This window comes from Mustela lutreola, chromosome 18, assembly GCF_030435805.1.
Source record: "Mustela lutreola isolate mMusLut2 chromosome 18, mMusLut2.pri, whole genome shotgun sequence".
In the NCBI taxonomy this organism is placed as follows: Eukaryota; Metazoa; Chordata; class Mammalia; order Carnivora; family Mustelidae; genus Mustela; species Mustela lutreola.
In genome coordinates this window covers 18487874-18513302 of record NC_081307.1, presented here as the reverse complement: position 1 = coordinate 18513302, position 25429 = coordinate 18487874, and the positions used below count along the sequence as shown (strand labels likewise).

Here is a 25429-nt window from a genome sequence, read left to right as displayed (position 1 = left end):
TTTTTTTTTTTAAAGATTTTATTTATTTATTTGACAGGCAGAGATCACAAGTAGGGAGAGAGGCAGGCAGAGAGAGAGGAGGAAGCAGGCTCCCTGCTGAGCAGAGAGCCCGATTCGGGGCTCGATCCCAGGACTCTGAAATCATGACCTGAGCCGAAGGCAGAGACTTAACCTACTGAGCCACCCAGGCGCCCCCAAATATAAATCTCTCATTTAAAAAATGTTATCTTCCATCTTGGAGAGATCTTCCTTTGACTCTGCATGCTTTCTAGCTACCAAGCCATCTATCTTCTTCCTTCATGCCAAATGTTCCTGAAGAATATTCCACTTTTACTACCTCCCCATCCCGTTCACTCTTTTATCCACGCCAACTTGACTTTCACTTTCACCGAGTCCGTTGCATTACTTTTGCTAAGGTCACTATGTTAGTTTGCTAGGGTTGCCATAACAAAATACCAAGGACAGGGTTGCTTAAATAACAGAAATTAATATTCTCACAGTTCTAGAGGCTGGAAGTTCAAGATCAAGGTATCCTCAGGTTTAGTTTCCTTTGAGGCCGCTCTTCTTGACACAGTGTGTTCTTTTCTCACTGTGTCCTCACATTGTCCTCCCTCTGTCTGTGTCCTAATCTTCTCTTCTTATAGGACACCAGTCATTGATTAGGGTCTACCTACAAGACCTCACTTAACCTTAGTTACCTCTGTGAAGACCCTATCTCCAAATATAGTCACATTCTTTGGTACTGGGGTTAGGACTTCAATATGTGAACTTTGGAGGAACACAAGTGAGTCCATAAAGTCCCTAGTAGCTTTTCTGTTTTTAAGTCCAGTGGGATCTTAGGAACACTCAGTGGAGTGGACCTCTTCCTCTAGCTAAAACCCTCTTTTTCAGGGGGCTTGTTTGGTACTCTATGCTTGGCTCCTTTTCTTAGGCTAACTCAGACTTTCCCCCGTCTCCTCCTTCTGTGTCTCCAATCTCAATCTACTCAGGCTCAAAATAAGATTTTATTAATTCCTATGTTTTTAAATGTAATTTAAATTATCACGACTCCCAAATATAAAATTGTCCTATAGACCTCTCCTGCTAAGTGCTGAAACATTATGTCCAAATCCTTTCTGAAAACTCCCCCTTGGATTTTCTGAGGCATTCCTAAACCAGAACTCAGAACTCTTGAGTTCTGCCCTCAAGCTTATGCCTCTTCCTATATCTATTCCTTCCTATTTATTTCTTCTCCAGTTTTATTGTTTTTCATAGAAATTACTTTCTTTTACTTACTTGCTTCTGCCAGAAATAATGAATAATAAACCTTGATGCTTCTTTGTTCCTGCCACACTTCTACCATAACTGTTTGCAATCCAGCTCTGCTATTCTATCTCAAAAACATATGCTACAATAATCTTCTCCTGCCCCCCCCCCCCTTGACCTCTCCCACTTGGTCTGCAAACATAAACTCCTCTTTCTAGCTTTGTACGCTTCCACTACCTTCTCTACAGACCATTCAGAGAGATCCTTTAAAGATTTCAGTTAGCTCGTGTCTCTTCTCTGTTTAAATATCATTAACGGTTTCCCACTCACAAGGTAATTCTGCTAGATTGCAGGCTCTAAGGATAGAGGGACTAGGTTTGCCTTCTTTATTACTATTTACTCAGAGCCTACCCTGGTGCTTAGTATCTAGTAGGCACTTAACACATTCTATCTACCTTTTCAGCCTCATCCCTCACACCAGCACTCATCTGTCTCAATCATATTCTTCTTTACTCAGATTTGTGAGCTCAGTCGGGGTCGCCTGAGCTGTGATGCACTCACTCTCCCTTGTTGTCTAGCATTCACTTGTATCCTTGCTACTCTATGTGGTGTCCCAACCCAGCAACATGGGCATCTGGGGATGCTTGTTAGGACTCAGGTTCTACTCTAGCCCTCATGAATCAGAGTCTGCACTAAAACAAACTCTTCAGGTGAGTCATGTACATAGAAAAATTTGAGAAGCTCTGCTTTAGATCTCAGCCTAAGTGTTAGTTCTTCCTCAACTGGCCAGTATACATTAAGTCACCTAATGGATTCACTTAACAGCATCTGTGGCCCCACAAGGAAAAGCAAGTGAAGTATAAGGGAGGAAGCCTGGAGAAGTGAAGCCTGCCAATCAGAAGCTGTTTATTTTGAATTTTACCTAGGGTTGACCTTTCAAAATTTGGGTTTATATAGAAGGACATGTGAAATCTGTGAATCGTTTAATCTGAACAAACCGAAAATTGCTAGAAGTTTTCTTTGTTTTAACAAATTTTTGACTTCGCTCTAGAAAACCACTTTATACAGTTGTTTTGTTTTGATTGGCCACATTGTGACACTGTAGGGATAAACACGTATCAGCGAGCTGCAATTTGTTTGGGTTTTCCAATATTTCATTGATCCATGGTTGTGGAGCATATTTTAGAAAGTCCAGCTTGAACACCTATTCTTTAATGTAGTTTGATTTTTAGCTTTGTTGCAAGTCAATTGTTCAGTGTTTTGTTGCAGACTCCTTGGATATTAAATAGTCGACCGATCGGTTTGTGGTTCTTGGAGCTTCGCGTTGGATGCCCAGTAATACGATTATTGCAGATCTTCAGCATTTCACAAAGGATGCGTAATGAATGTTCAACCAATGAAGTAATCCATGGTTGTGACTGAGAGATGAAAGAAAACACACTAATTAAAAATAAGCACCTTCATTGCTTATCTCCGGAAGCATTTCTAAGGTGTCATACAAGTACACTTTACTCGCAAAATATTTTGTTACCGCTATTTGCCAAGTATTTCAGGATTTTATGGTACCAGAGCAGTCTATTAATTTAATTGGACAACTTGTTGGAGTTATTCAATAAACTAAAACTCTTGGCAGAGCTATAATTTTAAAGTGTAATCCCACTGGTTCCATGAGTGTTACAGCTGCTCCTTGTTTTTTTTAATAATAGAACTGATGAGAACTTCATTTGAAAGGAAAGCTGGGTGCAGGTGCAGTGCTATTTAGATGTAATCGAGGACACATTTGACATCTGTTGCAAGATCTATAGGTAAAGCAAAACTGAAGTTGACATCAGCCCTTTGTCAAAGCTACATAGTTTAAAAACTTCATAGACCTTTCCTGGACATTGAGGGAGGAAGTTTAGTAGAAATCTAAGGGGATGAGAGAGGGACCAACATTTGTTGATTGCTTTTTATTGGGCACTCATTTAATCATCACATCAACCCTTAAAGTTAGATTTTATTTTTCATTTTACCCAGACGAAAAATTGAGCCTCGGACACGTGCCCCATGCTTTTTTTTTTTTTTTTTTGTTCCCCCTGTTTACACATTAGAATCACAGGAGGGGCATTAAAAAAAACACATTTTTTAAAAAAGGTTTTTATTTATTTATTTGATACAGATCACAAGTAGGGAGAAGGCAGGCAGAGAGAGAGGGGGAAGCAGGCTCCCCGCTGGGCAGAGAGCCTGATGTGGGGCTCGATCCCAGAACCCTGAGATCATGACCTGAGCCAAAGGCAGAGGCTTAAACAAGTGAGCCACCCAGGCGCCCCCCCAAAAACACATTTTTATACTCATTAGGATGGCTATTATTAAAAAAAAAACTAGAAAACAACAACTATAAGCAATGGTATGGAGAAATTGGAACACTTGTGCTTGGCTGGTGAGAATGTAAAATGGTAGAGCTGCTGTGGAAAATAGTATGCTGGTTCCTGAAAAAGTAAAACATAGCATTACCATATGATTCACCAGTCCCACTCATCGATGGATGTATATGTAAAGGAGTTGAAAGCAGGGATTCAAACAGGTATAGCACCCTCATTTCCATAGCAACAATATTCATGATAGGCAAAAGGTAGAAATAACCCAAATGTTCACTGATGGATAAATGAATAAACAAAAGGTGGTATATATACACAATGGAATATTACTCAGCCATAAAAAGGGATGAAAAAAAATTTTAAGTTTTTATTTAAATTCCAATTGGTTAACATGCAAGGTTATATTATTTCCAGGTATACAATTAGTACAATTAGTTCCATACAACACTTGATGCTCATTACAGGTGCTCTCCTTAATCCCCATCACCTGTTTCACCCATTGCCCTACCCACTTCCTTACTGGTAACCATAAGTTTGTTCTCTACAGCTCAGAGTCTCTTGGTTTGCCTCTCTCTCTTTTTTTCTCTCTCTCTTTTTTTCCTTTTGCTCACTTGTTTTGTTTCTTAAATTCCACATATGAGTGAAATCATATGGTATTTGTCTTTCTCTGACTTATTTCATTTAGAATAATACTCTCTAGCTCCATCTATGTTGTTGAAAATGGCAAGATTTCATTCTTTTTTATGGCTAAGTAATATTCCATTACATATCATCTCTCTCTTTTTTAAAAATCTATTCATTTGTTGATGGATACTTAGGCTATTTCTATAGTTTGGCTATTGTAGATAATGCTGCTATAGACACTGAGGTGCATGTATCCCTTTGAATTAGTATTTTTGCATTCTTTGGGTAAATACCTAGTAGTGCAATTGCTGGATTGTGGCATAGTTTTATTTGTAACTTTCTGAGGAAACTCTATATGGTTCTCTAGAGTGGCTGCACTAGCTTGCATTCCCACCAACAGTGCAGGAGGGTTCCTCTTTCTCCACAACCTTGCCAACATCTGTTGTTTCTTGTACTGTGGATTGTAGCCATTCTGACAGGTGTAAGGGGATATGTCATTGTAGTTTTAATTTTTCAGTCTCCTGATGATGAGATCCCAGCATCTTTTCATGTGTCTGTCAGTTATCTGTATGTCTTCTTTGGAAAAATGTCTATTCATGTCTTCTGCCCATTTCTTTTTTTTTTAATTTTTTTTAATTAATTTTTTATTTTTTATAAACATATATTTTTATCCCCAGGGGTACAGGTCTGTGAATCACCAGGTTTACACACTTCACAGCACTCACCCAAGCACATACCCTCCCCAATGTCCATAATCCCACCCCCTTCTCCCAAATCCCCTCCCCCCAGCAACCCTCAGTTTGTTTTGTGAGATTAAGAGTCACTTATGGTTTGTCTCCCTCCCAATCCCATCTTGTTTCATTGATTCTTCTCCTACCCACTTAAGCCCCCATGTTGCATCACCACTTCCTCATATCAGGGAGATCATATGATAGTTGTCTTTCTCCGCTTGACTTATTTCGCTAAGCATGATACGCTCTAGTTCCATCCATGTTGTCGCAAATGGCAAGATTTCATTTCTTTTGATGGCTGCATAGTATTCCATTGTGTATATATACCACATCTTCTTGATCCATTCATCTGTTGATGGACATCTAGGTTCTTTCCATAGTTTGGCTATTGTGGACATTGCTGCTATAAACATTCGGGTGCACGTGCCCCTTTGGATCACTACGTTTGTATCTTTAGGGTAAATACCCAATAGTGCAATTGCTGGGTCATAGGGCAATTCTATTTTCAACATTTTGAGGAACCTCCATGCTGTTTTCCAGAGTGGCTGCACCAGCTTGCATTCCCACCAACAGTGTAGGAGGGTTCCCCTTTCTCCGCATCCTCGCCAGCATCTGTCATTTCCTGACTTGTTGATTTTAGCCATTCTGACTGGTGTGAGGTGATATCTCATTGTGGTTTTGATTTGTATTTCCCTGATGCCGAGTGATATGGAGCACTTTTTCATGTGTCTGTTCGCCATCTGGATGTCTTCTTTGCAGAAATGTCTGCTCATGTCCTCTGCCCATTTCTTGATTGGATTATTTGTTCTCTGGGTGTTGAGTTTGCTAAGTTCTTTATAGATTCTGGACACTAGTCCTTTATCTGATATGTCGTTTGCAAATATCTTCTCCCTTTCTGTCAGTTGTCTTTTGATTTTGTTAACTGTTTCCTTTGCTGTGCAAAAGCTTTTGATCTTGATGAAATCCCAATAGTTCATTTTTTCCCTTGCTTCCCTTGCCTTTCGCGTTGTTCCAAGGAAGATGTTGCTGCGGCAGAGGTCGAAGAAGTTGCTGCCTGTGTTCTCCTCAAGGATTTTGATGGATTCCTTTCACACATTGAGGTCCTTCATCCATTTTGAGTCTATTTTTGTGTGTGGTGTAAGGAAATGGTCCAATTTCATTTTTCTGCATGTGGCTGTCCAATTTTCCCAGCACCATTTATTGAAAAGGCTGTCTTTTTTCCATTGGACATTCTTTCCTGCTTTGTCGAAGATTAGTTGACTGTAGAGTTGAGGGTCTATTTCTGGGCTCTCTATTCTGTTCCATTGATTTATGTGTCTGTTTTTGTGCCAGCACCATGCTGTCTTGATGATGACAGCTTTGTAATAGAGCTTGAAGTCCGGAATTGTGATGCCACCAACGTTGGCTTTCTTTTTCAATATCCCTTTGGCTATTCGAGGTCTTTCTGGTTCCATATAAATTTTAGCATTATTTGTTCCATTTCTTTGAAAAAGATGGATGGTACTTTGATAGGAATTGCGTTAAATGTGTAGATTGCTTTAGGTAGCACAGACATTTTCACAATATTTATTCTTCCAATCCAGGAGCATGGAACATTTTTCCATTTCTTTGTGTCTTTCTCAATTTCTTTCATGAGTACTTTATAGTTTTCTGAGTATAGATTCTGTGTCTCTTTGGTTAGGTTTATTCCTAGGTATCTTATGGTTTTGATGCAATTGTAAATGGGATTGACTCCTTAATTTCTCTTTCTTCTGTCTTGCTGTTGGTGTAGAGAAATGCAACTGATTTCTGTGCATTGATTTTATATCCTGACACTTTACTGAATTCCTGTATAAGTTCTAGCAGTTTTGGAGTGGAGTCTTTTGGGTTTTCCACATATAGTATCATATCATCTGCGAAGAGTGATAATTTGACTTCTTCTTTGCCGATTTGGATGCCTTTAATTTCCTTTTGTTGTCTGATTGCTGAGGCTAGGACTTCTAGTACTATGTTGAATAGCAGTGGTGATAATGGACATCCCTGCCATGTTCCTGACCTTAGCGGAAAAGCTTTCAGTTTTTCTCCATTGAGAATGATATTTGCGGTGGGTTTTTCATAGATGCCTTTGATGATATTGAGGTATGTGCCCTCTATCCCTACACTTTGAAGAGTTTTGATCAGGAAGGGATGCTGTACTTTGTCAAATGCTTTTTCAGCATCTATTGAGAGTGTCATATGGTTCTTGTTCTTTCTTTTATTGATGTGTTGTATCACATTGACTGATTTGCGGATGTTGAACCAACCTTGCAGCCCTGGAATAAATCCCACTTGGTCGTGGTGAATAATCCTTTTAATGTACTGTTGAATCCTATTGGCTAGTATTTTGTTGAGTATTTTCGCATCTGTGTTCATCAAGGATATTGGTCTATAGCTCTCTTTTTTGGTGGGATCCTTGTCTGGTTTTGGGATCAAGGTGATGCTGGCCTCATAAAATGAGTTTGGAAGTTTTCCTTCCATTTCTATTTTTTGGAACAGTTTTAGGAGAATAGGAATTAGTTCTTCTTTAAATGTTTGGTAGAATTCCCCCAGGAAGCTGTCTGGCCCTGGGCTTTTCTTTGTTTGGAGATTTTTAATGACTGTTTCAATCTCCTTACTGCTTATGGGTCTGTTCAGGCTTTCTATTTCTTCCTGGTTCAGTTGTGGTAGTTTATATGTTTCTGGGAATGCATCCATTTCTTCCAGATTGTCAAATTTATTGGCGTAGAGTTGCTCATAGTATGTTCTTATAATAGTTTGTATTTCTTTGGTGTTAGTTGTGATCTCTCCTCTTTCATTCATGATTTTATTTATTTGGGTCCTTTCTCTTTTCTTTTTGATAAGTCTGGCCAGGGGTTTATCAATTTTATTAATTCTTTCAAAGAACCAGCTCCTAGTTTCGTTGATTTGTTCTATTGTTTTTTTGGTTTCTATTTCATTGATTTCTGCTCTGATCTTTATGATTTCTCTTCTCCTGCTGGGCTTAGGGTTTCTTTCTTGTTCTTTCTCCAGCTCCTTTAGGTGTAGGGTTAGGTTGTGTACCTGAGACCTTTCTTGTTTCTTGAGAAAGGCTTGTACTGCTATATATTTTCCTCTCAGGACTGCCTTTGTTGTGTCCCACAGATTTTGAACCGTTGTATTTTCATTATCATTTGTTTCCATGATTTTTTTCAATTCTTCTTTAATTTCCCGGTTGACCCATTCATTCTTTAGAAGGATGCTGTTTAGTCTCCATGTATTTGGGTTCTTTCCAAACTTCCTTTTGTGGTTGAGTTCTAGCTTTAGAGCATTGTGGTCTGAAAATATGCAGGGAATGATCCCAATCTTTTGATACTGGTTGAGTCCTGATTTAGGACCGAGGATGTGATCTATTCTGGAGAATGTTCCATGTGCACTAGAGAACAATGTGTATTCTGTTTCTTGGGGATGAAATATTCTTAATATATCTGTGATGTCCATCTGGTCCAGTGTGTCGTTTAAGGCCTTTATTTCCTTGCTGATCTTTTGCTTGGATGATCTGTCCATTTCAGTGAGGGGAGTGTTAAAGTCCCCTACTATTATTGTATTATTGTTGATGTGTTTCTTTGATTTTGTTATTAATTGGTTTATATAGTTGGCTGCTCCCACGTTGGGGGCATAGATATTTAAAATTGTTAAATCTTCTTGTTGGACAGACCCTTTGAGTATGATATAGTGTCCTTCCTCATCTCTTATTATAGTCTTTGGCTTAAAATCTAATTGATCTGATATCAGGATTGCCACTCCTGCTTTCTTCTGATGTCCATTAGCATGGTAAATTCTTTTCCACCCCCTCACTTTAAATCTGGAGGTATCTTCGGGCTTAAACTGAGTTTCTTGGAGTCAACATATAGATGGATTTTGTTTTTGTATCCATTCTGATACCCTGTGTCTTTTGACAGGGGCATTTAGCCCATTAACATTCAGGGTAACTATTGAGAGATATGAATTTAGTGCCATTGTATTGCCTGTAAGGTGACTGTTACTGTATATGGTCTCTGTTCCTTTCTGATCTACCACTTGTAGGCTCTCTCTTTGCTTAGAGGACCCCTTTCAATATTTCCTGTAGAGCTGGTTTGGTGTTTGCAAATTCTTTTAGTTTTTGTTTGTCCTGGAAGCTTTTAATCTCTCCTTCTATTTTCAATGATAGCCTACCTGGATATAGTATTCTTGGCTGCATGTTTTTCTCATTTAGTGCTCTGAAAATATCATGCCAGCTCTTTCTGGCCTGCCAGGTCTCTGTGGATAAGTCAGCTGCCAATCTAATATTTTTACCATTGTATGTTACAGACTTCTTTTCCCGGGCTGCTTTCAGGATTTTCTCTTTGTCACTGAGACTTGTAAATTTTACTATTAGGTGATGGGGTGTGGGCCTATTCTTATTGATTTTGAGGGGCGTTCTCTGAACCTCCTGAATTTTGATGCTCGTTCCCTTTGCCATATTGGGGAAATTCTCCCCAATAATTCTCTCCAGTATACCTTCTGCTCCCCTCTCTCTTTCTTCTTCTTCTGGAATCCCAATTATTCTAATGTTGTTTCGTCTTATGGTGTTACTTATCTCTCGAATTCTCCCCTCGTGGTCCAGTAGCTGTTTGTCCCTCTTTTGCTCAGCTTCTTTATTCTCTGTCATTTGGTCTTCTATATCACTAATTCTTTCTTCTGCCCCATTTATCCTAGCAGTGAGAGCCTTCATTTTTGATTGCACCTCATTAATAGATTTTTTTATTTCAACTTAGTTAGATTTTAGTTCTTTTATTTCTCCAGAAAGGGCTTTTATATCTCTCGAGAGGGTTTCTCTAATATCTTCCATGCCTTTTTCGAGCCCGGCTAGAACCTTGAGAATTGTCATTCTGAACTCTAGATCTGACATATTACCAATGTCTGTATAGATTAGGTCCCTAGCCTTCGGTACTGCCTCTTGTTCTTTTTTTTGTGTTGAATTTTTCCGTCTTGTCATTTTTTCCAGATAAGGATATATGAAGGGGCAAGTAAAATACTAAAAGGTTGGCAACACCCCCAGGAAAATATGCTTTAACCAAATTAGAAGAGATCCAAAATCGTGAGGGGGGAGAAAGGGGATAAAAAGAGGTTCAAAAAGGAAGAAATAAAAAAAAAAGAAAAAAAAAAAGAAAAGAAAAGAATTAAAAAAAAAGAAAACACCTAAGAAAAATGTAAAAAAGAAAAAATATATATATTAGATAAACTAGTAAAAAATCATTAAAAAAGAAAAAGGTAACAGTTAAAAAAAAATTTACCCGAAGGCGAGAAAAAAAAAAACAACAAAAAATGAAAAAGAAAAAATTAAATTAACTGCAAGACTAAAAAAAAATCACAGGGAAAAAGCCATGAGTTCCGTGCTTGGCTTTCTCCTCCTCTGGAATTCTGCTGCTCTCCTTGGTATTGAAACCGCACTCCTTGGTAGGTGAACTTGGTCTTGGCTGGATTTCTTGTTGATCTTCTGGGGGAGGGGCCTGTTGTAGTGATTCTCAAGTGTCTTTGCCCCAGGCGGAATTACACCGCCCTTACCCGGGGCCGGGGTGAGTATTCCGCTCGGGTTTGCTTTCAGGAGCTTTTGTTCCCTGAGCGCTTTCCGTAGAGTTCCAGAGGACGGGAATACAAATGGCGGCCTCCTGGTCTCCGGCCCGGAGGAGCCGAGAGCCCAGGGCCCCACTCCTCAGTGCGCCCTCAGAGAACAGCGCCCAGTCACTCCCGTCTGCCTGACCTCCGGCCGCGCTCCGAGCTCACCGAGCCTGCGACCGGTTCAAGGTAACACCGAGCTGCGAGCTTACTGTCGGCTCTGTCTCTGTAGCCGGCTTTCCCGTTCCAATACCCGCAAGCTCTGCGACACTCAGACACCCTCGATCCTTCTGTGACCCTGCGGGACCTGAGGCCACGCTGACCCTGCGTGGCCTTCGCCCCGGTTTAGCCTCTGGAGCGATGTCCCTCAGCGGAACAGACTTTTAAAAGTCCTGATTTTGTGCGCGGTTGCTCCGCCGCTTGCCGGGAGCCGGCCCCTCCCCCCGGGGTCTATCTTCCCGTCGCTTTGGATTCACTTCTCCACCGGTCCTACCTTTCAGAAAGTGATTGTTTTTCTTTTTCCAGAATTGCTGTTCTTCTTGTCTTCGATCTGCTGATGGATTTTCAGGTGTTTGCAATCTTTAGATAAGCTATCTAGCTGATCTCCGGCTAGCTGAAGTAGTCTCAGCCTGCTACTTCTCTGCCATCTTGACTCCTCCCCAGGATGTGTCTAATTTTTTATTTTTTATAAACATAGATTTTTATCCCCAGGGGTACAGGTCTGTGAATCACCAGGTTTACACACTTCACAGCACTCACCAAAGCACATACCCTCCCCAATGTCCATAATCCCACCCCCTTCTCCCAAACCCCCTCCCCCCAGCAACCCTCAGTTTGTTTTGTGAGATTAAGAGTCACTTATGGTTTGTCTCCCTCCCATTCCCATCTTGTTTCATTTATTCTGCCCATTTCTTAACTGTATTATTTGTTTTTTGGGTGTTGAATTTTATAAGTTCTTTATATATTTTGGATACTAACCCTTCATTGGATATGCCATTTGCAATTATCTTCTCTCATTCTGTAGGTTGCCTTTTAGTTTTGTTGTTTCCTTTGCCATGCAAAAGCTTTTCATTTTAATGAAATCTCAGTAGTTTATTTTTGCTTTTGTTTCCCTGCCCTCAGCAGACATATCTAGAAAGAGGTTGCTATGGCCAATGTCAAAGAGGTTACTAACTGTTCTTCTCTAGTATTTTTATGGTTTCATGTCTCACAATTCATTCTTTAGTCTATTTTGAATTTATTTTTGTGTATAGTTTAAGAAAGTGGTCCAGTTTCCTTCTTTCTTTCTTTCTTTTTTTATTTTGGCGTGTAGCTAACACGTTTTTCCAACATCATTTGTTGAGGAGACTGGTTTTTTCCCACTGAATATTATTTCCTGCTTTATTGAAGATTAATTCACCATAAAGTTCCAGGTTCATTTCTGGGTTTTCTGTTCTGTTCTATTGATCTCTGTGTCCATTTTTATGCCATACTGTTTTGATCACTACAGCTTTGTATATAATTTGAAGTCCAGAACTGTGATGCCTCCAGCTTTGCTTTTCGTTTTCAAGACTGCTTTGGCTATTTAGGGTATTCTATGGCTCCATACAAATTTTTAGATTATTTATTCTAGTTCTGTGAAAAATGCTGTAGGTATTTTAATGGAAATTGGACTGAATATGTGAATTGCTTTGGGTAGCATATCTACTCCTTGAATGAAGAAATAAGTTTTAACGGAGAGTGCTGAGCTATATTAATTTACATTAATTCAGGAATTGTGATTAGCTCCATATTGGCTTCCAATGTTAGAAAAAGAATGGTGATGACTGTCCCTGTAAAAGAAATGTCACTATGAGCCATCTTGATCATGTTTTCCTAGGACATAATCTACATAAGATGTCTGCATTTGATGTACATTTCAGTGTATATAAAATATAGTGTAAAATATATTGATAGACTAGGTACTATCTTGAAACTCTAAGATTGTATACTTTTATGTCAGAGCCATTTTTATCCCCAGGGCCTCTTAAATTTAGCTTCTTCATTGGTTTCGCCAAGCGTGCCTTCTTTCCTATCCATCTACTTTTTCCCCTTCGATTCATCCAATATACATTAACTTTTTTTTACCCAATATCTCCTTTCATGAAGCTAGCCTCTGATAATGTTTCTGTTGAACATAATGAAAAATAGACAAGACTGAATACAGTTAAAGTTTGTCTTCTATTTATTTGGTGGCAACATGCTCATATGGAGGAGAAGTCCTTCTTTTTAAATCAACATTTAATCACCAGGCAGAGAAGATTAGGAGAAATTAGATTCTAGAATCAGGCATCTATCAAACGCAAGTATCTTCTCATTGATTTTTATTGAGTCCTTTCTTATATATTTTGCCACTAGTTAGCTGACTCCTAAATTGCTTAGCCCAGATGGAATATAGTTTGCAATTGGCAAGTGGGGATCATATGAGGAATGCCATATTGAATCTGATAATTAAATATTTAGGAATTTTGTGAGTTGGTTGTTAAAAAATTGGTAGCTTGAAGTCAAGCATGGTGAGAGTATTTACATCAGAGAAATCAGCAACTGCTACAAATCCATCTCCCCTCCCTCATTGGTTTATCAGCACATCACTTTTATTCTTCTTGTAAGCATTCAAGATTCCTATAAATATTCATAATCCCTCTTAAATTCTCTGTCTCACTCAGAATAAGACAAAGTGCTTACAGTGGCCAATAAGACCCCAAATGAGCTGACCCAGCCTACTCTCTCTGCTTCTTCCTGTTCACCCCACTCCTGTTGTTCCTGTGTTTCATGCATATGGCTAGGGATGTTTCTGTGGAGGACATTCTGCTGTTTGTACCCTTGCCCCAGATATCTACAGAGACGTTCCCTTACCACCTTTAAATCTGCGTAAATGTCATCTTAGTGACATGATCTGTTTTAGTTTCTTATTACTGCTGTAGCCAATTAGCAAAAATTCAGTGACTTAAAAGAACACACGTTTTCTCTCTTTTTTTTTTTTTTTTAAAGATTTTATTTATTTATTTGACAGAGAGAAATCACAAGTGGATGGAGAGGCAGGCAGAGAGAGAGAGAGGAGGAAGCAGGCTCCCTGCCAAGCAGAGAGCCCGATGTGGGACTCGATCCCAGGACCCTGAGATCATGACCTGAGCCGAAGGCAGCGGCCTCACCCACTGAGCCACCCAGGCGCCCCTCACACATTTTCTCTTTATAAGAATTCATTTCCTTACCTTTTCCAGCTTCTAGAGAATGCTCACATTCCAGGGCTCATAGCCCTTCCAGCCAGCAATTGTCACTCCAACCTCTACTGTCATATCTCCTGTCTCTGAATCTGCCATCTACCCCTTTCCCGTAAAAGGACCCTTGTGATTACGCTGAACCCATCCAGAAACCCTGATACTCTCTCTATCTCATGATCCTTAACTTAACCACATTTGCAACATCACTTTTGTCTCATCAGGATGTAAACACATTGGAGGGCCTTTATTCTGCCTACTATACCTTCCTTAATCATCCCATTTGTTTTTGTACCTATTCACTCCTAGCATTCCTTATCCCTTTTCCTTGCTTAATTTTTCTTTGTAGCCCTTATCACTTTCTAGAATATTATATATTTTACATGTTTATTTTATTGATGGTCTGTCTTCACCCACTAAAATGTAATCTGAATGAGGGTAAATATTTTTGTTTTATATATTTTTAAGTATTTTGTTTTATATCATTGTTGCATTTTCATTGCTTAAAACAGTTCTCCTACTAAGCATTCTATATATTCTGTTTGAATGAGTTAGGTGGAAGAGTTTGTGAAAAGAAACTGACATGGCATGGAGGGTTCTCCAGTGAGGGGAGGAGGCCATGGAGTAGAGCCTGTAGAGGACACTGAAAAGCTCCAGAGATCTCTCCCAGTAGAACTGCTTTGTCCACTCTGAAATACTTGTTCAAGTTCTGGCTTCTCATCTCTTCCCTCATGTTTGTTTTTTCCCTTTATTTGGAATATATTCAAAATTTTTATAATAGTTTCTGACTCTAGTTTTTAAACTCCTGAGGCAAAGGAAACATTTTACCCTTCATAGTTCTGTAATTCTTCTCCCTTCTTTGTATAGTGCCAAGAATTTCCTTTTCTGGTTTCTTATTTTTCATTTTTTCAAAAATCAGCCTAAAAGAAGGAAGGGAACAATGATATCAATTTTCCATGGGTTTTTGTTTTCATTTTTTTTGTTTGTTTGTTTTATTTTGTTTTGTTTTTGGAGGGTAGCAATGAGGTCTTTATTCAGGAGAAAACGTCTTCATGTGGGAAGTATAGCTTTCCTAGCTTGGGCACCGTGATAAGAAAGTTGAAATTCGCAATCCAGAAGAAGACCAGATGTCTTCAGAAATGGTCTTCCCATTTGAGATTTCTATGGCTGGTATTCTGATTAGCATGGGTTTAGATGTCTATATCTAAACCCGTCAAAGCCACGAATCTTCATGAACCATTCTGTCAGCTCTGGATAAAGGTAGGGTAATGGTTCCAGGGACGAATTTTACTTCAAAATGCTTAGTTTATTTATGGGAAGAGTACAAGGATTTAATTTCCAAAGATCTATATTTTAAGAGGTCAAAACATTTTTCTTGGTACTTGTCTTAATTTGTTTGAGTTGCTGTAATAAAAATACCATAAACTGGGTGGCTTATAAACAGTAAACATTTATTTCTCACAGTTATGGAAACTGGAAACTCTGAATCTGGTGCCAGCAGAGTCAGAGTCTGGTGAAGGCCTGCCTTCTTACTGTGTCTTCACATAGTGAAAGGGGTGACTGAGCTCTCTGGGGTCTCTTTCATAAGGACATGAATCCCATTCATGAAGTCTCCACCTTCATGCTCTAATCACCTCCAAAAGACCCCACCTCAAAGTACCATTGCATTAGGGATTAGGTTTTCAACTTATAAATTTGGGGGAGGCCTGTAAAACTCAGACCATGATAATACTATTTCGTGATTATGGAGTAAATAGAATTCTTGTTAGAATTCTCAGCTGCGGGATGCCTGGGTGGCTCAGTTGGTTAAGCAGCTGCCTTCGGCTCAGGTCATGATCCCAGCGTCCTGGGATGGAGTCCCACATCGGGCTCCTTGCTCGGCAGGGAGTCTGCTTCTCCCTCTGCCTCTGCCTGCCATTCTGTCTGCCTGTGTTCACGCTCTCTCTCTCTCTGACAAATAAAAAAAAAAAATTCTCAGCTGCAAGTAGAGAATCAGTATTTTGATATATGTCCTGCTGTGGCCTGAGACTTAGAATTATGGTTTAAAGGAGATCTTCCTTCAGTCTACTTATAGGTTAAAGAACATGCATAAGCACCAATGTGGAATCTTCATTGGTCATTTTTGGTAATTATATTTACTTATTCCAGAGAAAAATTAAAATATGATAAGGAGTGGAATATTATCTGTTGCTATCTCAGGTATTATGATCGGAACCTTCCTTAGATAAGCAATAGTGAGTCACAAGGACACTGTATGCTGTAACAGCCTTTGCCTTCAAGGCGTTGCAAACAACTTGAATCAATCCACTAACCTTATCAAACACAAGCAAACAGAAAAATGAAAACCATTTATCTGAAACAGCAGGTTGGAAAATTCATTGTTATACTTTGAAGGCATCTCACTAACCCTGCCAAAGCTTTGCTCCACCAGAGCAGGGCATGAATTTTTCATTGCCCCAATAATCAAGGTCTTTAGAGTTTCACTGTGTTTTCTCTCTAATGTAGCTAATATGTTGAACACTGTTGACATTCTGCTTATAGTTGCTGAGGATAAAATAAGAAGAAAACTTGCTTTGAATGATATTATAAAAACATTGAAAGAAATAACTTTGCTGTCAGAACTAAAGTTGAATTATGTTCTCTATTCAAAGTCACTTAAGGTGGGAGGGGGCAAGTCTTTCAAGTTGATTTTAGATAACAGATACAGACATCTTTATTGGATTTGTCTGGAAAAAGAGAGAGAAAATTCTAACATTATCTTCTCTGGTCAACACGTGTAAGGTTCAGCCCTGTTAGAGCCCCCTACCCCCATCCATTTAGATCCTTTTTTCCCTTACTCAGATTCCATATATGGAGAAAAAACTCAAACGACTTTCAAATAGTTACCCTGGAAATTTATTAACTTATTCTCATGACACTATAATTGCTCATGAAGCATTTTGAAGATTCTTCTATTGAACTGGTCTTCAAAGCTAGTGGTAATTCCTATGATGAAGTTGATCTTACTTCATTTGCATTTTAGGGTCACATATAGTGGGACTAACATGGACTTCAGGGTCTCATAACTGTCTAGAATCCAGGCTCTGCTCTCAGTGCAGATATAAGGTTTTAGACAAGTTATTTAAGCTCCTTGAGCCTCAGTTTTCTGATACAACAACACATACTTTATAGGGTTGTTGTGTGGATGAAATGTGGTCATGTGTTTAAGTCCTGTATAGGGTATTCTTTTCCTCCTTCCCTCTTCCCTGTCCCTGATTTCTCATCAAGGCTTACTATGAGGTCTGACCTCTCAGAGGTTAGACACACAACCAAGCTTGATGTTTACTAGAAAACGAGGAGCCATACTTGGGTATTGGGGAACCAGGGAATGGTAACTGTGATGCTGGAGACCCCTGTAGGAGAAAAGGGAGGAAAGGGAGGCAGATCAGAAGAGTGGGAAGTGATGCTTTTGAAAGCCACGTAGGCATGAGACTGGGGCCTCTGGTCAAGGTTATTTGTAGTGCTGAGTTATTTGGAGTCGAGGTAGTAGCAGATATAGAAGTTGGATGGCAGTTATTGCCCTGTCAAGAGTCCAATAACTTGTTTCCTGTTAAGCCTAGATTAATTTCTTCTGTCCCAGTCAAATTCATGGGCAATTCAAATTCTATACCTTTTTCTTTTTAAAGATTTATTTATTTTAGAGAGGGTGGGGGGGGGTAGGCAAAGGGAGAGAATCCAAGCAGACTCATCAATGAGCACAGAGCCTGATGTGGGGCTCCATCCCATGACCCATGAGATCAAGGCCTGAACTGAAACCAAGAGTTGGGTGCTCAAGCAACTGAACCACCCAGGCATCCCATCTTCCCATATTTCTGATCTGGTCTCTGTACCGTCATTTCTCATCTGCAAGAACATCTTCTTTGGACAAATAGGAAAGTTTTAGAGTACCAGGGGCAGGTAGGGACTTGGTCCCTTTTCCTCTTCATTGTTAAAGCCATGGGTTGCCAAGGTTAGGGTAGAGCCTGATTATAGCAGTTTGATAATTACATCTCTTATTTTGGATAAATGTACCCCTATACACTTTGACCTCCCACTTACTTCACTTACTCACTTTTTCATTTTTTCAACACATGTATTTGTGGAATGGTTGCCCTGGGAAGGAGAAGGGACCATTCTTTAGCAAGGAAGAAGAATGTGCAGAACTATAGGCTTGATTTTTCATAACTTTCAACAGTTTCTAAAATACAATTGGCTCTAACTTGAAGGGTAGGACCTGTTATCCATGAAAATATTTTAAAAATTTTAAAAATCTGTTCCAAAAGAACTTCTAAAATGTTTTGAAAAATCATTAACCATGTTGGAGTGACTACTTAGCTTTCCAAGATTTCAAAGTGTCCCAACAACATTTATGAGCCTCTCCTGTGTGCCTGGTGCAGGAAAATTATAGCTGGAGTCACAAAATGAGTTGGAAAGTCCCTGACCATAGGCATTCAATTACTGTCTAAGTGTAGATACCATGTAGAAAGTACCATGTGTTCTGGAGAGGGGATGTGGTCAGCAAGTATACCTGGTGGGAAGAGCAGGGAAGATGTCAGGTGCTGTTTGAGTTTCCATGAAGAATAAGTTTGATTTTATGAGGCCAAGAGAAGGAGCATTTTGTGTGTTACACATTTTTCCAAGGCACTAGTGAGGAATTTCTATTTTATTTGCTCTTCAGAGATCAGCCTTGGGAAACTCACATCTTCTATCTCAGAATAAAAAGAGGGGTGTGATCCTTTTTTGCACAGTATTTTTCACAGAATTTCTTTGTGTTGCCAAGTTTACTTGTAGAGCTGAAGCTTGTCAGAGTTCTCATAACAAATGCATGATTGAACTAAATTACAGCCCTTCGCCTGTGGCACCGGAGCCTTTTGCTCCCCCAATGCTTCCAGGGTGATGGTTTGCCTTCTGTGATTTATTTACAGACTGAATGATACCAAATAGCAATTCCCAGGCTTACACCTATAACAGGGGTCAGAAATAGTTTAAACTTTGTGATTTACACTAACAAATGCAGTCTTAAAAAGCTGTTGTTTTTTAACATGTATGGATATACTGACTATACAGACCTCTCTTAAATGTGTTGCAGTAATGAAAGTGGTTTTTTTTTTTTTTTTTTAAGATTTTATTTATTTATTTGACAGAGAGAAACTCAGCAAGAGAGGGAACACAAGCAGGGGCAGTGGGAGAGGGAGAAGCAGGCCTCCTGCTGAGCAGGAAGCCCAATGCATGGCTCCATCCAAGGACCCTGGGGTCAAGACCTGAGCCCAAGGCAGACGCTTAACGACTGAGCCACCCAGGCGTCCCATGAAAGTGTTTTATAAACTGTTATAAACCTTATAAAGTGTAAGGTAATTGTTAGTGTTATAGATATGCTTTATTAAGTATCAGAGGATGATTTTAGAAAGTACGGGGATTTTAATTGTGAAATTTTTCTAAAGCATGCAGAAGAATTTTGGAATAATCTTTCCCATTAGAATGGCATGACTAGTGGGGCACCTGGGTGGCTCAGTGGGTTAAGCCGCTGCCTTCGGCTCAGGTCATGATCTCAGGGTCCTAGGATTGAGTCCTGCATCGGGCTTTCCCCTCGGCGGGGAGCCTGCTTCCCCCTCTCTCTCTCTGCCTGCCTCTCTGCCTACTTGTGATCTTTCTCTGTCAAATAAATAAATAAAATATTTAAAAAAAATTAAAAAAAAATAATGGCATGACTCGTTTTAAAAATCCCTTGCTTTGTACATTTTGTGTGCTGCAGATTAGCAATTGAGTGTATTAGTGTCTTTGCATTGTAAGAGTTTGTGTAAATTTTTACTATGTCGAGGAAAAGGCCACATAAATAAATAGGATTGCATTTGTCTCAGAGCCCATCATTTTGAAGGATGATTTAAGACCATAGGAAATACTCTCTTTTCCAAAGGCAACTAATTTTATTTGTATTTTAAAGCCCATACTTATCCTGCCTATCTTTATTAACTGAAACAACAGGTTATCACAAACTTTAACAGAAAGTAAAATTTCTTTTTTGTTAACCAGAAGAGAAACGTGAAATGTTTTACTTTCTTGGACCTGTTTTTTATACATCAACATAGTAAAATACTCTTATCCCTTCTATAATGTTCAGCTTCATTTTTTCCTTTCCTTTCTTTTTTTGCTTAAATAATCAGAATGAATTACCAGAAGTTTCTCCCTGTCCTTCTGTACAAAATAGAACTCAGTTCATCCTACTTCTTGTAGAAAGAGAAACTACTTGTTTCTCTTATTCTTGTAGCCTCTGTTATTTTCACCTTGATGTTCAGGTCAGAAAGCTAGGAGTCTCTTACCCTTGATCTCCATCCTTTCTCTCTCTCTTCAAGTTTCTGTTTGAAACTCCTAAGTCTACTCTCTTTCCATATCCATGGCCACTTCATAATTCAGAGCCTTGTTATTTCTTGTAAGGAATTCCTTCTGGTCTCCTTGCCTCTGTCTCCCACCAATTTATATTTATTTTTTCTCAAATGTGACGTGACCTGACGATACCACTCACTTGTTAAGAAACTTGCACAGGTTCTTAGTACCTGCAGAATCAGGTGCTAACTCTTTAATACGCTGTAGAGAGCCCTCCATTTCCTGGCTCCTAATTATTTTCTTAGCCTCAGAAAAGCACCATACTCTCCAAGCTAATCAAATAATGTGCAGCAGCCTGTTTCCTGTTGCAGACCTCCACCGCTGCCTTTCTCTCCACTGCTTGGAAAACTTCCCATTGTTTAAACTTCAGTTGATTGACTGGTGCCTGGCTGTTTTATTGAAATTTTGACTTTTGGGACACCCCCCTTGGCCCCGCCCACACACACACACCCTATTGTGTTTTCTGATATTTGCACACTCCTGATTTTTGCTTGGCTTACCTGCCTTGATCTGCCATTGGAACTGCCTCAGCCTTATCTGCAAGGTTCTGATTGACTGTGTTACTTGTAAGCTTCATATCTACTTATCCTCTCAATTATTGTTAGCCTTCCCCCATTGTATTTCTAATCAAACTGTTTTGTTGCTATAGGTCCATGACGGTTGTCCAGTAGACAAAATGGCTCTACCTTTGAGTGTGTTGCAATATTACTTAGTAATCCATAAATATTTTTGTTATAATTTTTATTGTTGTTATTTTTGTTATAATTTTTATTGTTATTTTTGTTGTTATTGTTGTTTCCTAATTGGGAGGGTCGTGTAAGGAAGTTTTGGTCAGCAATCTGAGCTTAGGTTTTAACCTTTCTTAGGATATATGTGATCCCTGCTAAAATCCTGAACTTTAAGTGCCATTCAATGACCTGATAAAATAGAAATTTTGTTTTACTGTGAACTGAGCAGAGTTTCAGTGTTTGACTATTTTATTGTTTTCCTTGCTCAGCAGGGAGTCTGTTTCTCCATCTGCCTCTCTACCTCCCACCCTAGCTTGTGGTTTCTCTCTTCTCTAGCTCTCTCTCTCTTTCAAATAAATAAATAAAATCTTAAAAAAAAAAAAAAAGAGTGTGTGAATAGAGGTTTAAATATTTTCCATGTATTCTCAATACAGGCTAGGTAACACAGGGGTTTAGTACAAGAAGAAAAGGTTGGGAAATGTACCCTTAGTTATTTATGAAAGGGAAGAATCCTTAATTTTCTTTTGTATCACAAAAGACCCCTAACTCTTATGTAATACAAGACTTTAGAGTTAGTCCATAGTAGCGTTTGCTACATGTCTGGGTAAAGACTATTACCAAATCCAAATAAAGACATTATAAATGTTTTCCTTCAATTTCTTTCTATTTCTTTATTTTCATATGTTTTCTATAGAATTCTAAATAATTTTTATGTTTTCTTAAATATGTACACTCTGTAGACATCTGGATATTGTTCTATATCTCCAAAGACATTATTTAGGAAAACCACATGGATCTGATTTTTCAAATCTTTTCATATAAATTTTCCTTGAGGTTTTTTATCATTATTTTCTGCCTCTTAAATTTACTTTATTTGTCTTTTTCTCACCAGGAGTCCTGAGAACTAAGCGTAACCCAGTGATGCTGATTCATTGGGTCCTTTCTGAGATGACCATGTCCCTTCTAAGTGGGACTAACTGCTGGTGTTTGTGCCATCCATACCTCAGTCATTGGTTGGTGTGTGTGTGTGTTTAAGCTGTCATCACTCATTGTAAATCTTGTTTTAGTTTCTTATAACAGTTCTATGTCTCTTTTACTATTCTACCTTTACAAGGACCTTCCTTCCATTACAGAAAAGTGTTTTATAACATTCCCTACAGAGATATTAGCTTACTTATTTTTATTGCCCTCCTCCATTTCTAATCTGACTGTATTACTTGGTTTCATTTCTCAGCTCTGAATGTTAACAACACTGCACAGATGGATGTTGTCATTTGCCTGCAGAGGTTATTAAGATGCTATTTGTTTCTCTTCCCCAAAGTCATTAATAAGGGTGGGAAAAGCCAGTTCAAAAGTAATCCCTATATTATAGCATTAGAAACTCTTCCCACCCCCAAACAAATTAAATACGCCATTACTTAAACTTTACTTTTGTTTTCCTTCATTCAGCCAGTTGAATCCCTTTCATTATGCTCATGGCAAAAGAGATAGTGTCCAGTTTTGTGACTTGAATTAGACACATCCCTGATCTTCCGTCATTGTTAAAGTCAAGATTTAGGACATTTTCTTTTATGAATTGGTATTAACTGCATCAAAAGAGCTTAATGAAATTCTCCTGGTATGATTTATAAGTTGATTATTTTTTAGAATTTACTGAAAAAGAGTGGTCCTGTGATTTGTTATGCTTTCAAGAAGCAGAAAACAACAGCTGAGAAAGGATATTGAAAGGGGTCGAATAGTGGTAAGGCATGGTTGAGCTTCTCTGCAACAGAGTGGTGTGGGATAATTTTGTATACTGGTGTCAGCAGTTTGAATCAGAGGACATACATACAAAACAAAGAGGGCCTGTGATCACTCATTGAACAACAGAGCATTTACCCCAGGTAGTGGGATGGCGATGATGAATAAAATAGACACATTTCTTACTCTGCAAACATGTTATACTGGGGTTAGCTGACAAGTGAAGAGACAATTTCAGTACAGGATGATCACTGCTATTATTTGGGAGGCTCAAGGAGGTGTGATAGGAACCCACTGGGGGACTGTCTTCTTTGGAACTGATAATGAACACATCTTGTTTGCAACAGGTAGCAGTTCCTACAGGACTGGAATGGAATAAAAAAGTTGGGTGAATCAACATCAAATACTAATTTACTTGGATTAGTTAGCATAGACTAATACTTTAGTTGTACTTGTTAGCTTAAAAAGCAATTTGTAAGGCAAAGGAGGAAGAAGTAAGGGGAATTTTTAACATGGGTGTTGAAAACACATGCTAGTATAATTCTCATGAAAATGTAGTAAGAATATATATAAATGCAACACAACATGAAGCTGTAGAAAGAATGCTTTTGAACATTATTCACTGATTTCTCTTCATTGCACAACTGTAGGTACTTGGTAGAAATTTATCTAGTTGGTGAACAGAATTAAGGAGGTGCAGAAGGGTATCAACAGTGGAAATTGCAACTGAGCAATGTATATTTCAGAAGGTAATCTCCATTTGGTTTATTTCTAATGATTGAGAGAGTGGAGATATAGGAGTTTAGGATAACTATATCCTAAAAGTTAGGATATAAGAATATAGTTGCAAAGGAAAAACATCTCTGGAAATTTTAGCTGACTAATTTGCTTGTAAGGAGAATGATATCTGGATTGCATCCCTTGTGAGATCTAAGTCGCAATGTATGGTGAGACTTTCCAGCCCCTTCCCTTACTGGGAAGTGGGTCTCTCTCTCTAGTGAACCTCAGAATGTGCCTTTTAGGTTGGTGCTTTTGGTAAATCCCTGGAACGAAGTGTGTTATGCAATACTAAAAGTTTTAAAGATGGCTTTGCCTCCCAAGGACACTGGCTTAGATAAACCATGTGGTGCAGCTCTCCAAATCGGGCTGTCCTGATCTTGAACTTGTAGGAATCCCCTTTGTGCAGCGATAGTACAGCTCTCTCGGGATAAGCTGTACCTGTGACAGTGGAGTGGTCTGTGATGTGTTAGCTTGAGAAGCTCAGATGTAGGCTCATTGTTTAACTCCAATACACAAACGTCTTTGGTCCTGTTCTTAATTTACATACATGCTGAGTTCTGATCTGTTTTCCTGTTTAACTCCAATACACAAACATCTTTGTTCCTGTTCTTTTTTTTTTTTTTTTTTTTTTAAAGATTTTATTTGTTTATTTGACAGAGAGAGATCACAAGTAGGCAGAGAGGCAGGCAAAGAGAGAGAGGAGGAAGCAGGCTCCCCGCCGAGCAGAGAGCCCGATGCGGGACTCGATCCCAGGATCCTGAGATCATGACCTGAGCCGAAGGCAGCGGCTTAACCCACTGAGCCACCCAGGCGCCCTTTGTTCCTGTTCTTAATTTACTTACATACATACATACATATCCATAATTTTCCCCATGTTCTCTCTTTTAAAAATTGCTGCTGGGGGTGCCTGGGTGGCTCAGTGGGTTAAGCCTCTGCCTTCGGCCCAGGTCATGATCTCAGGGTCCTGGGATCGAGCCCCGCATCGGGCTCTCTGCTTTGCGGGGAGCCTGCTTAAAAATAAGATCTTAAAAAAAAAAAATTGCTGCTGTACCAGACTCTCCCTTGTTTCACGACGGCGGAATTCCTTGGATGGTTGCTGGTAACATTCCCCTTCCTCCATATTTCTTTCCTTCTACTCTTTTTGATTACCTGTATCCTCTACCCTGTATCGACTCCTGGCCTTGGCTTCAAATTTTTCTGACATTAAGAGTTCAAAATAAACAGTTTTAACTTCTTTTACTTGTCAATATCTCCTTAAAGCTAAGTAAGGATGCAGATTGGATAACACAGACTTTAGAAGTAGAGAGGAGACATGGCAGCCAGGCCAAAATCAAAGCAATATATTGGTTGTGGTTATTCACTTTGCTGGGGACTCTAACATTTGTCATCCTTGGGACTTTGTTGGTTATGCCATCTTAAAAGTGCTTCTATTCTCTTTTCTAACAATAATGTGCAACAAGTATGGTCTGCTGAAAATAAGACTTGATTAAAAAAACTATAGTTGTAATCTGGATCCTTCCAAGATGGCTGATTATGAAAAATGGATTGAAAAATGGACACTTATTGTGGAAAAATCCCATGTGGGTAATAACTGAATAAATAAAAAGCAGGCAACACTTTGGTGTCTCCCATTTACCATAGTGTAGCTGACAGCTAAATGAAAAATAATAAATTATAAGGGATTTTCATATTGGCAGAACTAACTATTCAGTTTCTAGACTGTGCTGGTGGGTACTTAAACTTATGCAGGTGATAAAATTGTATTGAACAATAAACACACACACACACAAATAAGTGCATGCGTAACTAGAAAAATTTGGATGAAATGACTGGATTATATAATGTCAATTTACTGATTAGGATATTCTGTTATGGTTTTGCAAAATGTTATTTTGTTATTCGAATATACAGGGAAAAATATATGAGGAATTTCTATTATTTCTTACAACTGCATGTGAATCTATAATTATCTCAATAAA

At 38.9% G+C, this 25429-nt stretch overlaps 1 pseudogene; it reads left to right on the top strand.

The window, feature by feature from the left end:
* The first annotated feature begins 1871 nt into the window (after positions 1-1871).
* Positions 1872-25429, top strand: part of LOC131820678 (ADP-ribosylation factor-like protein 1) — a 136481-nt pseudogene continuing 112923 nt past the window's right edge.